The sequence below is a fragment of the Bos indicus genome, chromosome 10 (genome assembly GCF_029378745.1).
Source record: "Bos indicus isolate NIAB-ARS_2022 breed Sahiwal x Tharparkar chromosome 10, NIAB-ARS_B.indTharparkar_mat_pri_1.0, whole genome shotgun sequence".
NCBI classification, from domain to species: Eukaryota; Metazoa; Chordata; class Mammalia; order Artiodactyla; family Bovidae; genus Bos; species Bos indicus.
In genome coordinates, this window is record NC_091769.1 from 58,358,959 (window position 1) to 58,377,162 (window position 18,204).

The window sequence follows — 18,204 nt, forward strand, 5'->3', positions numbered from 1 at the left end:
TTTTAAAAGTTTAATAGGAAAACTTTTCAGTCTTAAAAATAAGTGAAAAGAAAGTTCTCAGTTTTAGCTAGACTATAACTCAAATCCCCTTTCTTTCCTAGAATGAGGAAAATTTTATTTCTAAACTGCCGATGAAAACTTCTGAGTCTTTCCTGAAGACACAACAGACTATGACAAATTGAAATATTGGGTTAGCAAAAAATTTCCTTGGGTTTTTAAGTAAAAATAAAAGATACATTTTTCATTTTCGCCAAAAACCTCACTGAACAACATATTCACCATTTTGTATCACTACCTTCTGTCATTTTTCAAGGAACTTCATAATTCCATCTTTCTAAAACATTTTATCTTTTTGAGCAAAGAAGTGTTCCAGGTACTTTTTACAATCTTCCAGAGAATTGAATTTTTTTCCATTTAGAGAACATGGTAAAGACCAAAATAAATGGACTCTGAAGGTTCAACGTCTGGTGAACAGAACAAACGGATCAGAACTTCCCAGCCAAGCTGTAATAGTGTTTGCCTAGCTATCAAAGAAACATGCAATCTTGCGTTATCTTGACAGAAGACTTTGGGTTTTCTGTTGACTAATTCTGGACACTTCTCATTGAGTGCTGCTTTCAGTTGGTCTAACTGGGAGCAGTACTTGTTGGAATGAATCATTTGGTTTTTCAGAAGGAGCTCCTAATAGAGGACTCCCTTCCAGTTCCACCATGTACACAATATCAACTTCTTTAGATAAAGACCGATCTTTGGTGTGGTTGGTGGTGGTTCACTGCACTTCCCCACATTGTACAGTGTCCAGTTTTCATCGTCATCACAATTTGTTTTAAAAACAGAACACTCTCATTATGTTTTAGAGAATCACATGCAGAAACACAATCAAGGTTTTTCACTTAACTTACGTGAAAACCATTAACATAACCACCGATAAACATAACCAAGCTGGTGCACATGATTCTCAATGCTTGATTTGGATGATTTGAGTATGTTGGCTATCTCCCACATGGTATAATGCTGACTGTTCTATTTGATCACTATCAGTGTCAACTGACTGGAGCACTGTTCAGTGAGAAATTTCCACCATGAAACTCTGCAAACCACTTTTGACATGTTCAATCATAGTACTTTCTCCATATGCTTCACAAATCTTTTTTTCACATTTCAATTGTGTTTTTACCTTTCTTGAAATAATATAGCATAATATGCTGAAAATGCTCTTTTCCTTTCACCTTCAATATTAAAATGGCTACATAAAAACTGACCTATTTTGTTTTTTTTTTTTTAAATGCCACACTGATATAACAGCTGTCACAATACAATCTAACAAAACTGTCTTAAATGAAGTTAAAGACAACCGAGCACAACTAGAGCCATGGTATGGAAAAAAATAAGCAAACTTTTTGGCCAACCCAATACTTAATAGAATTCACTTATCCCTCAAGGAGAAAAAAACAAACACAAACCAAAAAATCCAGAAAGTAATCCAGAATTCTTGGGGAGAGAAAAGCTTAGCATTTAGTTCCAAACATTGGGGGTCAGTAGATCCATGGACGTTAAGGGCTCTGTGACTTTGAGCAAGTTACTTCCCTTCTCAGTTTTTCAGGCTAGATGAGGAATAACCAAGATATGTCTTAGTTCTGACAATAGACTCCTCCAGGTCCAGACACAGCAAATCAAACAGCCTTCTCCCAGTCAGCGTAAACTCTCCTCAGTCTTCAGGCAGCCACTACCAACAGATGAGAAGTGGGAAAGGGATGAAGCCTATTAACTTCATTCCCAACTCCAATGTCCTCAGGTCTCTTCTAGCTCTAATGTCTGTGATCTTAAAGAAATACTAACCAAACTTGAGGGAAAAAATAGTAACTTGCCCTTATCGCTGTCAGGATGAACAATGTACAAGCAGAAAGGGAAAATATGAGTGCTGAATCATGCTGCTGCTGCTGCTAAGTCGCTTCAGTCGTGTCCGATTCTGTGAGACCCCATAGACGGCAGCCCACCAGCTCTGCCGTCCCTGGGATTCTCCAGGCAAGAACACTGGAGTGGGTTGCCATTTCCTTCTCCAATGCATGAAAGTGAAAAGTCAAGGTGAAGTCACTCAGTCATGTCCGACTCTTGGCGATCCCATGGACTGCGGCCCACCAGGCTCTTCCGTCCATGGGATTTTCCAGGCAAGAGTACTGGAGTGGGGTGCCATTGCCTTCTCTGAATCATGCTAGGTAAGCTCAAAAACCACAAAGTGAAACACTTTAGGAAAGCGACTTGGAAAACAAGAACAGATTAAACAACAAAAAAAGTAAATAATGAAGTCAAACATGGGCCTATGGTGTTATGCACTAGAGAAGAAGTTAAAGTAGAATGACCATATTAATAAATGCTTTCTTGGAAAGTTGCCAAATAAAGCAAATTTCTACAGATCATTTCCTATTTTTCCAAAATAAAATTAGAAATGGTTCTATGAAAACATGAATTCCCAATACATAATAAATCATAAGAATGAATGCAAAAGAATTTTAGTCACAAAATTAAATACAAATTTTATTAATATAGTAAAAATGCTGAAGTATAAAGCAGCATATGCACTTCTGCCTTGTTACTTCATTTTTTCTTTTTAAAATAAATTTACAAGTAACTTCTGTCTCTATTTCAATTAAAATTTAAAACCAAGACACTCAAAAATAGGACAGTACTAGAAGATATTAGGGAAAAGACTTTAGAACAAGGAAAATAGATTGGGAAAACAGATTTAGAATCTAGGAAAGAGGTGTTTGGGAAACAGGCTTCATAAATGCTTTAGTTTCAGAAGGTGATAGTCTAAGAAATTTTAGATTGAGTGACTCAATTAACCCCATTAATTCATCCATGTCCATTCCTCAAATCTGGCACTTTTCTCTATTACCACAAAAAATACTAATGGTAAACAAATGATCCTTATGGTCTTTCTAAAAGTCTAGGATCACTCAAGTTTTAAAAATAAGGGCCTTGGGACCAACTCTGGAAGGGCTCATAAGAACCAGAGACAAATTAGAGAACTAAAGAAACAGGGAGAGTGTGCACTAGATCTCCAGCGGACCCTTTTGAGTTCTGTATCACGCACATGTAATTTTTAATTTGAATAACAAATAAATCATTCATTTTACTTTGCAGTTGTGTATGAAAAACAGTGACAAATATTGCCTCTGAGTTTATGCATGCCATAACAAAAAGTTTCATTAAAGAGTGTGGCAGATTCATGTTGATATATGGCAAAACCAGTACAATATTGTACAGCTAAAAAATAAAATAAAATAAATTTAAAAAAAAAGAGAGTACTATTAAAAGAATTTCAGAACATTAAGGGGAAAATCTAACAATTTATGAGACCAATAGCAAAAATCATTTAAAGAGATATATAATTATCAATTCTCCAAAGCTCCAGAAGCTTGGGACCAAAGGCCTTATATAATTAAAACTCAAACTGGGAAGGGGCCAGTTTTGGGGTGTTTTTCTCTAAGGAAACATCAAGAGGAATCACTTTAGCTTTCCCAAAGTTCTGTGCAGGCCTTTAAAGATTTCTGTTTCTGGACTCTGCCTCATCCCAGGAATGGTTCCAGTACCTAGGAAAATTTCTGGAGTCTCATAAAGAGAGGAAGTGAAAACAATGCTTTACCAAGCCCTCTTTCCTAGGGACAAATGAACTCCTTGCCTGACGTAAGCTTTTGCTTTCCTGCTCTAACGATCTTGATCATAGTCACCCAACTACGCTTCCTCAAACAGTGCTTCTACATTACACTTGTTTGCTTAGAATTCATTTTTATTTGTTAATGGTTTGTATTTTGACAGTTTCTTGGGTGATTTTCCTAAAACTCCACCTTTCTACTTTTTAACTAAGGATTATTAGGAATCTTCAGGTCTAATCAAGCTGGCTCAAGGTCACACAAATATCCTAAAGTTCACCTTTACATCTGTGGCTCATTTGTTGCCCCAAATGGACTGCACTTCTCTTCAACAATCCTCCCTACCCCAGTGCCAAATTTCACTTCTCCATCCTATCCAAATTTGCATACCCTTCAAAGATTAGCTCAAGTCCATCTTCCTCAAAGCCTTTCCTAGCTCCTCCCAGGCTACGTGGCCTCTTTTCCACCCTGAAGGTTAACAACGCTCAAGATGCACCACCCCATTTAGCCCCAGCACTTTCATTAACTCAGGTGTCTGGTGCCCTGTCTGCTATGAATGCATGCTCCCCTTGGACTGTGCCTTACTCCTACATGGTGAAGTATTTCATACCTAACATTGGAGAAGTACCATACGTGTGACTTTTAGGGTCACCACTCATTTTACCCTAATCAATTTCAGGAGACCAGGGACACACCAAGCTTTGCCATAGCAATTAATTTTCAGACTAACATAGAGAAGCAGTTATGTTTGGAGAGGCACATGCCTATAATTTACATAACATGTCCTAATGTCTCAAGGGGTAGGAATTAGGGTATAATTCTCAACAGGTGAAGAACACCTAACAGCAAAGAATGAGTTCCCTCACTTAATGCCAAAAGGAGCCATTCTTCAAGAAAACAGCACTATCCCAACACTTTGACTTTGTGTCCCAGGCATAGAGAACAACACGGTTGATGAGATACTATGGTATCCCGAGTGAATAACTGAAGCAATGATCAACAGATGGAGACACGTAAGTAACCACTTGGCAACCAGGAGCAAGATCACACAGCCCACCACAAGTGATCTCAGGAACAGAAAGGGAGAAGGCCAAGATGACTATCCTCCTATAGACTAAAGACAGCACTCAATATTTTTTGAGAAGAGAAAGTTATCTGCTGTTACTGAATTGTACACTTAAAGTGGATAAACTTTATGATACATAAATTATGCTTCAGTAAAACTATTTAAAAATCTTTGGGGTGACTTGAGCTGGCGTACTTGCTTGTGGTGAAGCATCTCACAGTCCCGTAAGGAGAGGGTACCACGGGTTTTTATTGGAATTTTAAGACAGAAGGCACAAAACCTCTGGTGCAAAAGCCGAAAATTTTCATCATATTACGACAGTAGAGCTTCCAATAATAATAAAAAGTATCAAAATATAGTCTTTGAGAAATACATATAGATACAATAAAAACCAAACCATATAAAACTAATGAAATAGAACTGTGCAGCTAGTGGGGATAGTTCAGGAGAAAGGAGAAATGGAAGGGGTGGGGTGGAAAGAAAAACTAATATTTAAGACTGTTGATAGTTGGAAAAAAGCAGAAGTGATGAAAGAAAGGAAATCTTAGAAATCATTGCTATTGGTCAAGAAGCTTGGTTTACTGTCCCCAAGGTCATAATGTCCACCTTGGCATACGTTCTTTTAGTAAGGGCTAGGGACATTTTTCCTTTAACAGCAAACAAAGGAAATCAAGAAAGCCACATAGAAAGGAGTAAAGGCCACTTAATTTAATGCAGAGAAGGGGAGGAGGTTACTAAGAGCTTAGTATAAGACCCAAAACAGGAGTTTAGGATAATATTCAAATGGACACTTGATGCCAACTATAAACTAAAATTTTTAAGTATTAGAATAAGACTGTCTATATCTTTCTTACATCTTAGTAACAAATTTCTTTCATTAATCTGAGTTCTCAGATTAACAAAGAGGCCATATGTCATACTCCAACATAATGAAGAGAAAAATAAAGGAATGATTTTTATTTGCATACCTGTTATGTGTCAGCTACTTTAGCAAATACATCTCCTCATAGCAAAATATTTAAAATATTGCTATCCCCATTTCATAGATGATGAAACTGAGGCTCAGGATAAAGAGCCTGCCCAAGGATACATAACTTCCTTCTCAACAATGGATGTGAGACTTGAACCTGACCCTAAAATCCGTTTTTTACACTCTATCATGCTGCCTCTATAAAATACTTTCTACCAGTTTTTACTTTTATGTTACTACACACCACATACTAACAGAACCAAGTTGCTGAAATGGCAGTAATTGGCAAAAGAAGCCACAGCTGAAGGCAAGAGAAGGAAAAACCATAAAAAAACACAGAAGTGTGGGGCAATGTAATATAACTACCTCCAAACTGCCAACAACCTCAGAAGGCAAATCAGCAGCACAGAATAATACCTGATGCACAAGGGTATGCATGTTCAGCTGAACACAATGAACTCTGAATTCTACATCCTCCAAATCATCCTAAAAGAATTTAAGACCAGGAAGAGCTTTATAATGCATTTTACCAAAAATGACATTTAAAATAGATTTTTAAAAAGAACTTAGTCTTCTTACAGACAGTTCTCTTTGCAAACTTGGGCAAGCTAGGGAGTGACCTTCTGTCTCTGTTTTCTCATCTGTAAAATGAGAATAACAACAGTACCTATCTCAGGCAGCTGATATATTAATTCATCAAATGAATACATCTAAATCAAAACAGTTCTTGACATAGAGCAGATGTTTGATAAATTTTGGCTAATAAAGTCATTATCTTCAAAGTTCATTTTAAAGGAATAGCTTCATTAGTTCATGCTAGGTAAATGAGATATCATATTGAGATCCATATAATCCAAGTGATTAACTGAAAATTCTGGGTGAGAGCAATGAAGACTGAAAAAAGATTATAAAAAAGTGAGAGATGACAAATGTACAAAGAAAGCAGCACAAGAGAGATGTTAAGTCACCACTTTGCCTACACTTCTATCAACATTTATCTCATAATATAATCAGTTGCTTAATATCTATTTTCTTCATAGGCCAAGAGTCTTTTAAGGGCAGGCATTTATTTTTATATTATCAGCTCAGTACAGGGCTTGCAGCATAGCAGATACTAAATGTATAACAAAATTAGAAGGGAGTGGGACTCAGTAAGATTTGAGATCTATGATGGGAGGACCTGATTTTAACAGTCCAAATAGGACTGGGGGCAGAGTCAGTAAAAACTTATTATCGCTTTTTATTTAATTGATTATCAATATTCTATTCCTTCTGAACTAGGAAAAACATTTCAAAAATGTTTAAAAAATAGTTGATTTGCTCTAAAATGAGAAATCTTTCAAATGATGATAAAACAAACTTTGGTAATTTATTTTTAATATTAAAAATATTGCTCTGATTTGCCTGTTATGCCCCAAAGTTAATTCTAATGGTCAGAAAGTGGAAAGTGAAGTTGCTCAGTCGTGTCCGACTCTTTGCAACCCCATGGACTGTAGCCTACCAGGTTCCTCCGTCCATTGGATTTTCCAGGCCAGAAGTCATAGCAATAAACTGATGCTAAAGAGACACACCTACTTTTTAGCTGTCAATCTGCCAGATGCAGTGCAGATACAAAAACACAATGACCTCTGGTACCAAAGTAAGCAGGGCTGGGGATGACCAACCCTAAACCACCTTGTCTGAGACCTCCCTTACCTCAGGCCTTTTGAAGCACACAGCCATAACAATGCCTCCTTCCTCACAGATGTTCAGTACAGGGAGTACCCCTAGCCTAAGAAAGATCAAATCCATCTTCAGGAATCTGAAAAGCTGGGAAACAAAACCTAAGTTGAGAGATCATATATCGTCCAGTCTAGTCTGGAGGCAGCCTCATAGCAAGCCAAAGTCACAAATTAAGCTGAAGCTAAGGGGGAAGCAGAAGCCAAAGGAAAACAGAGAAAGTCAGGAGAGGATGGAGCAGGGCTGGGACATTTGCCACAGGTGTAAGATTTAAGAGGGCACCAAGAAACTCAGTTACAAAGACAGACGATATTTTAAAAAATCCAAATTACTGCTCTGGAATGGAGAGGAAGCACAGAAGCTGAAGAGAGCCCATGTAAACTGTTCAGAGGGAGGAGGACAGGAGCTTTCCAAGTGCCTGCTCTGGGTTCCAGCTGTAGTTCGGTGCAAGGAGCTCAGGCACCTGAACTGGGTAACACCCACTATAACTCCCAGCCTTTCTGCCATAACTTCAAGTAAGCTAGCTTAAGCGGGTAGTGTTCCGAGACCTAAGAACCCTGATTAATAAACTCTATTTTGGGAAAATGAGACATGCACATAAAGCTTTTGTGTGTGTGTGTGTTGTTTTTTAAATTAAGGCAATATATAAATAACTGACAAAAGAATGGTACCAGCAATTAGTACTACAGAAGTTCAGAGATCACTGTGGGTGATCAGGGAAGGATCTTGTATCCAGATAGCAGGGCGGAGCTATATTTGAAGCTAGAAGATCAAAGTACATGTTAAAAAGGGATGGGAGGAGGATGAGAAGGGAGCCAGGGAAAGGAAAGGAAGAAACTTAAAAGGAAAGACATGATCCTCTGTATTACAGCAACGAAGTAAACATGGTTCCCTGCTCTTCTGCCTCCAGCCCTCAGATAACACTGCTCATTACACCTGAAATGTCCTTTCACCCTCTGCTCACGTTGAGACCCGTTCTTTCAGGGACTGGTTCAAACATTTCTTTGAAGAGGCTCCCCTAGTATCTGACTCAGAAGGAGTTATAAGCCAGAACTCCTATTTAGCAGTGGGAAAAGATAGACAAGAGGAAATGGCAGATGGGAAGGCTAACTAAGAAGCTGAATGCAGTGACGAGACCTGTACCCTGGTGGAGAGCAAATGATGTCTTAGAGGAGAACAGGAAGTGAGACTCTTTGACAAGGAGGACTAACAGGGGCTCAAAAGTGGCAAAGCTAAAGCAGGTGTAGCTGCACAGAGGGCTTGGTAGAGATAAAAATGTGTAAATCCACCAAGGTCCATTTCTGTGTATGGTTCTACCATCTTCTCTAAGATACTGTAGTTCTTTGGGACAAACAAATGGAGGGGGTTGACTTTTAAATAATCCTTTACTGATTTTTCCTAATCATAATAATCTTTCTTCCCTACTTCCCCACTCCCCCATCCCAACCACCCCTCCAATCCCACCTTCAAGCCAAGCCAAGTAGCCCAGAGGCCATTATGACAAAGTGGGGGGGGCGGGGCGGGGAACAGTTCTTTAAGAATACTAACTTGGGTTAATAATCACCCACCATGAACAAAAATAAATCCTGGGTATATCAAATCTAAGCTAACTACAACAATCTTACATACAAGTCTATGAAAGTGAAAGTGAAATCACTCAGTTGCGTCAGACTCTTTGGAACCCCGTGAACTGTAGCCTACCAGGCTCCTCCTCCATCCATGGGATTCTCCAGGCAAGAATACTGGAGTGGGTTGCCATTTCCTTCTCCAGGGGATCTTCCTGACCCAGGGATCGAACCCGGGTCTCCTGCATTGGAGGCAGACGCTTTAACCTCTGAGCCAATATATTGGTACATATTAAATAATACAAACATGACGATTGCTACTGATTTAATAGATTGATAGTTTCAGGAAGTGTTTTAACACCAGGAGAATATACTTGAAATAAACTCAACTTACCATCAGTTCTCATTCACTCTTGTCCACTCATGCCTCATTTCCTCCCAGCTTACCATATTTCCACCCGTTTTCTCACATGCGCTTCAGGAATTATGTTCACATGTGCATACTTGTAGTGATATTAGTGCTTAGATGTGCCCAGATGTAAAACTGTCATTTTTAAAGAGTAATCTCCATGTATCAATTACCTTAGATTTTAAGTGTGTCTTGGTGTGTTTGTGTTCTTCCCTCAGACAGTAGGTGTGTTTGAGCACACATACCCGAGGGAGTGTCTCTCTCTACAGATCAAAAAGGGTGCATGTCTGTGGAGGAACCTAGCCTGTGGTACAATTCTCAAAGTGAATTATTAAAAGGGTGAAATAATAAATAGAAAACAAGCAAAAAGAGGCAAAACAAGAAGGAGTATAAGGGCAAAAGAAGTCTGTCATAAAAGATGATGTATTGTATGACATTTATATGAAATGTCCAGAACAGGCAAATTCATAGACAGAAAGTACAACAGTTGCTTATGGCTAGGGGGGTTGGGAGGAAGTGGGTAGTGACTACTAATGGGCACGCGGTTACTTTTTGATGTGATGAGAATGTTCTAAAATGAATTGTGGTGACGGTTACCCAACTCTATGAATATACTGAAATCCACTGTCTTTTACACTTTAAGTGAGTGAACTGTATGCTGTTCTCGTTCAGTTGCTCAGTTGTGTCTGACTCTTTTCGACCTCCTGGACTGCAGCACACCAGGCTTCCCTGTCCTTCACTATCTCCCGGAGTTTGCCCAAACTCATGTCCATTGAATTAGTGATGCCATCCAACCATCTCATCCTCTGTCGTCCCCTTCTTCTGCCTTCAATCTTCCCTATCTTCAGGTTCTTTTCCTATAAGTCGGCTCTTTCCATCACATGAACTGTATATGTGATTTATATTTCAATAAAGCTGTTACTGAACTGAACTGAACTGAACTGAAAGCTGTTATACATTAAATAGAAAAAGAATAAGGAAACCAAAGTTGTCCTGCATTTCCATGGAAGGGTAACTCTATTTTCGAAAATCTCAACTGTCTTCTACTTCAATTTCAATCAAGCTTTAGTTTCAAGGTTTCCCACTGCTAAGTCCCCTAGTGGTCTCATCTCCATCTCCAGCTTTATTTGTCTTTACTGACAAGGGTGACCCACATACAGAACACGGTGTCCACTGGTTACCACAGAAAAGGACATGTACACTATGATTTCAACCATAAAAATATGTATGTGGATGAACAGAGCCTGGAAGGAAATGAGAAAAAACAAAACAGTTATATTAGAGTAATATGATTAAGGTGATGTTCTTTTTAAAATGTCACTGTGTTATCAGTCAATAAAATCTGATAATCTGATAACCAAGAAAAAAGAACCAACCTTAGAAATTGTTTCAAGACAAAGTCAGGAACTGTGTGTCAAAAAGGATTGGACTGAAGTAGTGTAGCAGAAAGATGAAAACTAAAATGCATGGGTTTTATATATATATGACTATGTGTATATATATGTGTCAGTCGCTCAGTCGTGTCTGACTCTTAGCGAACCAGTGGACTGTAGCCCACCAGGCTCCTCTATCCATGGGAATTTCCAGGCAAGAATAATGGAGTGAGTTGCCATTCCCTTCTCCAGGGGATCTTCCTGACCGAGGGACTGAACCTGGGTCTCCTGCATTGCAGGCAGATTCTTTACCATCTGAGCCACCAGGGAAGCCTTATATATGTGTGTGTGTGTGTGTGCACACGTGCTGAACAAAGGCAGGTGCCTTCCTGCTTCCTTCCACATTAGAGAATATAGAAATTAACAGACCAATCATGTCACTTAAGCAGGGGAACTTACTGGTAAGAGTATCAAAACCCATTATGTGTACATGCAGATCCTCTAACTTTATAAAGGCTAAATTGGCTTTCCTCACCCTGAAAAGATGGCTGGCCTCAGGACCATTCCTTGACCCCACTGAATGCTTTCTATATTAAAACAATACTAAGCAGCCTTGGGGCTTCCCTGGTGGCTCAGAGGGTAAAGCGTCTGCCAGCAATGCGAGAGACCCAGTTCGATCCCTGGGTCAGGAAGATCCCCTGGAAGAGGACGGCAACCCATTCTAGTATTCTTGCCTGGCAAATCCCATGGACAGAGGAGCCCGGTGGGCTAAGTCCAGGGGATGGCAAAGAATCAGATACACTGAGCATGCAAAGCACTCAACATCCTTAATCATCAAAAAAGAACGCAAATTAAAACTATAGTGAGGTACCATTTTATATCCTTTAGTATGACTAAAATAAAAAGGGCTGATGGCACTAAAATTTGGTGACATTAAAATTTGGCAACTAGAACTCACATAAACCACTCTGGAGACCTGTTTGGCAACTTTTTAATAAAATTAAACATACATCTTACCCTATGACTCAGTAAATCTACTCTTAGGAACTTCTAAAGAGAAATAAAACACTTATCCACACAAGACTCATAAAACGTTCATAACAACTTTATTCCTAACAACTCAAATCCAGAAATAGCCCAAATATCCATCAAGAGGAAATGAGATACACAAATTGGAGTATATTCATACAATGGAATACTATCCATCAGTAAAAGAGAAACCACTGATACTACCTACCACTGATACACACAACACTGACAAATCTCAGAAACATTCTGTTACCATTTATGTCAAGTCCAAGACTAGGCAAAACAAACCTATGGTGTCAGAAATAGGGAGTAAGAAAGTGGTGGCCTTTGGAGAATGTGTAAAGGAAATGGCTGGAAAGGGGCATGAGGGTACTTTCTATGGTGATAAAAATATGTTCTATCTCGTTAGTAGAAGTTACAACAGTGTATAAAATGGACAGAACTACTTGAACTATTGAAGATGTGTGCATTCTATGGAATGTGAATTATACTTCAGTTAAAAAAAAGAAAAAATACAATGTAGTACTCTGCTTCAAGACAGAAGTTAATGATTTTGTTTCAAATGAAATTTTAGAATACCACACACATACATGTTCAATTACTTGCTATTCACCTCTCTATTCCTTCGTTATTGTAAACCACCTAGTGGGTTACAGATGCCTATAGGTATATAGATCAAAAGTATATGTGTTCATGTTCAGGTTTCATTAATGTCAAATCAACTTTGACTATTCACAAATTTCAATACATGCCTAATGGACTGTGAGAAGTTCGGTAAAAAATGTTTTTCTAATATGATTTTATAGTTGTCATTTTAGAGGGTCTGAAATAAAACTGAGAAAGGAAAAGGCAGCTAAATTGGATGTTAGCAAGGATGGGAAATAGTATTTTGGCAATTATTACAACCCAAAGAATAAGGCTCTCAACTACTTCAATCAAGACAGAGTCATGTATGTTTAAATTTAAGGACAACTGAAAAGCATGAAGAATAATTTGCCAGGTAATTTGATCTTTAAAACATAACATATACTAAAGAACAGCAGCAGTGTACATCACAGACACCTAAAACTCACTGAGACCTTTTCTACTGTTATCACTGAGTTCTCTGTGCCTCTTTCCAGGTCTGTTTTCATCTTGACCACCTCTTACCCTCCACAGGACAGTGCTCAGATCTAACTGATTTTCATAAAGCCACCTCACTCCAGGTTCCAAATAAATAAACTTTTGAAGTTGCACTCTATTCTATGTAGATATATTATAAATACATTCAAACAGTATAGAGAGTATATAGCCTAGGGGAATGCAGATGATCACTTAGTGGAAAAAAGATGACTTCATTTGTTACCTACTCCCATGACTGTTGAAGATCTCTCCCTCTGAACTCCTACAGCATGTTTTTATTCCCTACAGACAAACTTACAGTGCTCTGAACTATAAACAAGTACACATGCCTAATCTCGGAGACAGCAGGCTCTCAGACAAAAAAATATATATATATCTTCTATGTCTGTAGTCACCAGAAGCCTAAGACAGGGTCTTGTACAGGTGGGGGCAAAACACATGTTGAATCAGTGAACTACCGAATTAATATGAGTGAAAACGTGTGAGGGTGAAAGAGGAAGAGAGATGGGAAAAAAAGATCAGAGAATACAACAAAGAGAAAGGAGAAGGGAAGGAGCAAAAGAGAAAAAAGAAAGGGCAAAACCTTGGGAAGGAAATTATTTTTGTTAGAGAGAAGGATTATTATTATTTTTAATAATGAAAGAGGGTTGGAAAAAGCCATTGCTATGCATCTCATATCACAGCTATCAGCACTGGTCTTTAAACTGTCATTATAAACACCCTAAAACATCTCTCAGCCCTTCATATTCCAAGTGTCATTTCCCAATGCAACTACAGTATTCCCTATCTGACCAGAAGATACAAAGGCCCCACTTCAAAGCTACCAGACACTGGGTAATTTATGGTGAGAAGCGTCACTCTACCCCATTCAAGTCCTTTCTGTTGTGATGAATCTGTGTTTCATTTAAATAAACCAGGAGCTGAAATTTGAAAAATCTGATTAGAGGAATCTGAGCACTGTAACTGGATTTGACCTGTAAGTATTTAACTTTAGGTGAAGTTACTCATTGCAGAGTAATTTGACCTGGAAGATATACCACAAAACTTTGGAATTAGTCATAACAACACACACAAATTGAGCATTAGGTCAGTGACATCCTAAAGAACTATTTTTGTTCCTTTATACCTAGTACAAGGGCTCGGAATGACAGGTGTGCTCAATGTTCCCTGAATGAATAAAATGAATTTTTAAAGTCAGGTATTTAGGGCTGATAATCTTGGGGTCATCTGGCCGAACAACCTCATTTTAAAGATGAACAAACTAGAAATCCTGAGAGCTTTGAAAGCAAGCAAGCTAAACAAGCCAAAATATACTGCATCTGACATTTTCCCTTTTCCTTACTTTCCTAGAAATGTGTTAAGTGATTCTAAGTATTCTAATAAAATAACTTTGGCTCTTAAAGAAGTGAGAGGGTTAAAAAAAAAAAAAGGTGCCAAAGGACTTCCCTGGTGATACAGTGGATGAGAGTCTGTCTCCCAAGGCAGGGGAAACAGGTGGGTAAGAATCCACAGGCGGTGTGTAACTAAGCCTGAGAGCCACAAATACTGAGCCGGTGTGCTGCAAAGTCGCTTGGCCTTTTAACCTGTGTCACCGAAATGAGAAGCCCTCGTACCCAAGGAAGAATAACAGACCCCCCCAGCCCCCGTTTGCCACAACTAGAGAAAGCCTGCCTGAGGCAATGAAGATCCAGAACAATCAAATAAATAAAACTTTTAAAAGGTGCCTAGGACTAGGAAGGAGAGACTAGCAAAGGAAAATGAGGTTAAAGAAAATTATTTTTCTAAGCCTAATATATTTTTGGACAGGCCAATTTATTAATCAATTTAATCTGAAAATTAATCTGAAGGAATTCTCAGAAAAAAGAAACACGAGGTGCATGAAAATGTTACAAACCAAGGGAGACCGCACATAACTAGTTTAAATCTCCACAGGCTTATTTCCTGTTCAAGTACGACCTCCTGGGATTACGTTTTACTGCAATGTTCATTACCAGATGACTTTTGGTTTTAAGAGAAGCCAAGGGCAAGTTGGAAATGCGATTCTTAACTAAACATAAAAAACCCCCCAAACCAAACCAAACAAACAAAAAAAAACCCCTATGTCTGTTCTCACTTGTTTGTAATCAGGATGCAGGCTTGCAGAGGTAACACCCCAATTTCTGTAAGCAAAAATATAACGACCCAGTCACGTCCTCAAAACAAACCAACATACAAACTTCACAGCCGGATCCAGCTGTCCTGCATAGGAGCCAGGAACTTATTCTAACAGCAAATAGATCAAAAGGGGGAACGCAAGACAAGCCAGATTTCAATCAAAAAGGAAAGGGTGTGCCCTGCTTTTTTTTTTTTTTTCTTTCCAACTTTCACCAAGCAGAAATCTTTGAAGGAGTTTCTTGGTGAAAAAAAACCTTTAGACGCTAGTCCCCGGAGCTACACCCCGGCGAGGGGGAAGGGGCAGGCACCTCGAGCTCTCACGACAGCGGCCCGCGCGAGCTCCAGCCCGGCGGGGAAGGGGCCGGTCCCGAACCCCACGAGGCCGGGCCCCCGAGTGATTCATCAGCAACTCGGGGTTCGCGCGCCTCCACCGCGGGCGACGCCCCAACACGTCCCACGGCTGCTACCCCGGCCCGTCAGCTCTGAAGCAACCCCCAGCGTCCCCTCGCTCCCCGAGTGGTATCGGTAGGGAAGGAGATCGCAAGCCGGGCGGCTGGAAAGCAGCAACCTCTCCCGCCTCAGCCACCATGGCCGGTGCGACTCCCTGCCCGCGCCCGCAGACGGCCTTCCTGGAAAGCACCGGACTGGGCTTACCTGACTGGCGTCCGCTGCGGCCACCGACCTCCTTCACAAACCTGCGGGGACTGCCTGCCGCTCGGTTCCCAGTACCCGCCCGTCCGCCTGCGTCCGCCTCCCAGGGAGTGGTCGGATCCACCCGCCGGCGTTCCCCCAACTCGACGGCGCTGGTTCCCACTCCGCCCCCAGACGCGCGTGCGCACTCCCAGATCGAGGAGGCATCCTGGGAGTTGTAGTCCGAGCGAGGAGGGCGCGACTCGGCGAAACCCTGGTATTTTCTTTTTGGTGGACGTTGAAAGAGGCTGTGAATACCAAGACTTAACACCAGCCCGAGGAAACGTCCTCTGCTCGTGGAATTATCTACCTTGGACCCTTTGAGAGCTATAAACAGAAGCTAACGGCTCATTAGTATAGATTTCCTTTTTTACTTTGACTTGTAGTCAAGAGGGACTCACGGCAGGACTTGTATGCTTGGTTGCTAATGCGAGGACATGACTTTGAGTCCTCTAAATTTTTCTTGAAAAACTGATAGAAAAGGAAACAAAGGCCAAGACACGAGAGAGACATAAATAAGGAGATGTCACCTCAAGGGCATTGTGACCCTAGTGAGTTCCTTAGGTATGAAACCAGGGATGATGTTGCAGAGATCAGTTTCAGCCCCACCCCAACCTCGCATTTTAGCTACAAGCTGTACACCAGGCAGTGGAACTGAAGTGATGGAAGTGGGAGAAAAAATAGTAGAGCTGCTTAGCCGGGAGCTGGGGCAGGTGGACACTCTGGAGGCGAAGAGGAAAAGAGCAGGAATACTTTAGAAGACAGCTCCACGGTGGCTTGTGAAATGGCTGCCTTTTGTCCTGTGCTCTGAGGAGAGGAAATAGCCATGACCTTGCTTTCATTAATCACTCGCCGGTAATTTTCCTGGTCTGCCCTTCAGGAATAAACCATTCATCGGAGCCAGCTCCACTTTGATACGCCTTCTTAAAAACAAAACAAAACAAAACAAATGCATCCAGATAGAGGACTGAAGTGCCTGCTTGAGATACATTCCAGCTACTTCAGTTCGGTCGCTCAGTCGTGTCCGACTCTTTGCGACCCCGTGAACCACAGCCATGAACCACAGCCATGAACCACAGCACGCCAGGACTCCCTGTCCATCACCAACTCCCAGAGTCCACCCAAACCCATGTCCATCAAGTCGGTGATGCCATCCAACCATCTCATCCTCTGTGGTCCCCTTCTCCTCCTGCCCTCAATCTTTCCCAGAATCAGCGTCTTTTCAAATGAGTCAGCTCTTCGCATCAGGTGGCCAAAGTATTGGAGTTTCAGCTTCAACATCAGTCCTTTCAATGAACACCCAGGACTGATCTCCTTTAGGATGGACTGGTTGGATCTCCTTGCAGTCCAAGGCGCTCTCAAGAGTCTTCTCCAACACTACAGTTCAAAAGCATCAATTCTTCGGCATTCAGCTTTCTTCACAGTCCAACTCTCACATCCATACATGACCACTGGAAAAACCATAGTCTTGACTAGACGGACCTTTGTTGGCAAAGTAATGTCTCTGCTTTTTAATATGCTATCTAGGTTGGTCATAACTTTCCTTCCAAGGAGTAAGTGTCTTTTAATTTCATGGCGGCAATCACCATCTGCAGTGACTTTGGAGCCCCCCAAAATAGAGTCAGCCATGAAGTTTCCACTGTTTCCCCATCTATTTGCCATGAAATGATGGGACCAGATGCCATGATCTTAGTTTTCTGAATGTTGAGCTTTAAGCCACTTTTTCACTCTCCTCTTTCATTTTCGTCAAGAGGCTCTTTAGTTCTTCTTCACTTTCTGCCATAAGGGTGGTGTTATCTGCATATCTGAGGTTATTGATATTTCTCCCGGCAATCTTGATTCCAGTTTGTGCTTCCTCCAGCCCGGCGTTTCTCATGATGATGGTTAAGCACCTCCCGGCATTTACTTCCGGGAGCGCCTGGGTAAACATCCTGGAATTTCATGCAGTTAGAATCTGCTAATTTAACAATAAAGATCACTAATGATTTGGGGGTTTTCAGAAGAAGAAAAAGAAAATAAAAACAGTTCCAAAATGCAAATACTCTTAGAAGGCTATTAACATGAAATCGTGTGCCACTGCATCTTATTTTCTATAGCGTATTAGTGGGAATCTGTTTCTCAAATATTCTTGGAGATAATAACTGAGAGCAATGTCCTACAGAATTCAGAATTCAGGTTCAACTAATATTTATTGAATACTTAACCCACACCAAGAATTGTGCCAACACTCCCTTAATAATATATCATCCAATCCTCTAAATAACCTACAAAGACTATGTTAGTATCTTCTGTTTCTACATATGAGAAAACTAAGACTCAGAACATTTAAATAATCTGTGCAAGGTCACACAGTCAGTAATTGTGTGAGATCCAGAAATGAAGTACAGGTAGCCTGACTCAAATTCTAGCATGCTTTCCACCGTTGATCAGACTGTCTTCTGCTGCTGCTGCTGC

At 40.4% G+C, this 18,204-nt stretch overlaps 1 protein-coding gene across 1 annotated transcript in view; it reads right to left on the reverse strand.

Annotated features, from left to right (window-relative positions):
• TMOD3 (tropomodulin 3) overlaps nt 1-15,872 on the reverse strand; it is an 86,983-nt gene extending 71,111 nt beyond the window's left edge. The window contains exon 1 of the mRNA XM_019968833.2: nt 15,715-15,872. The gene's annotated coding sequence lies outside the window, so the exon portion shown is untranslated. The remainder of the gene's footprint in view (nt 1-15,714) is intronic.
• Between the last annotated feature and the right edge of the window lie 2,332 nt (nt 15,873-18,204).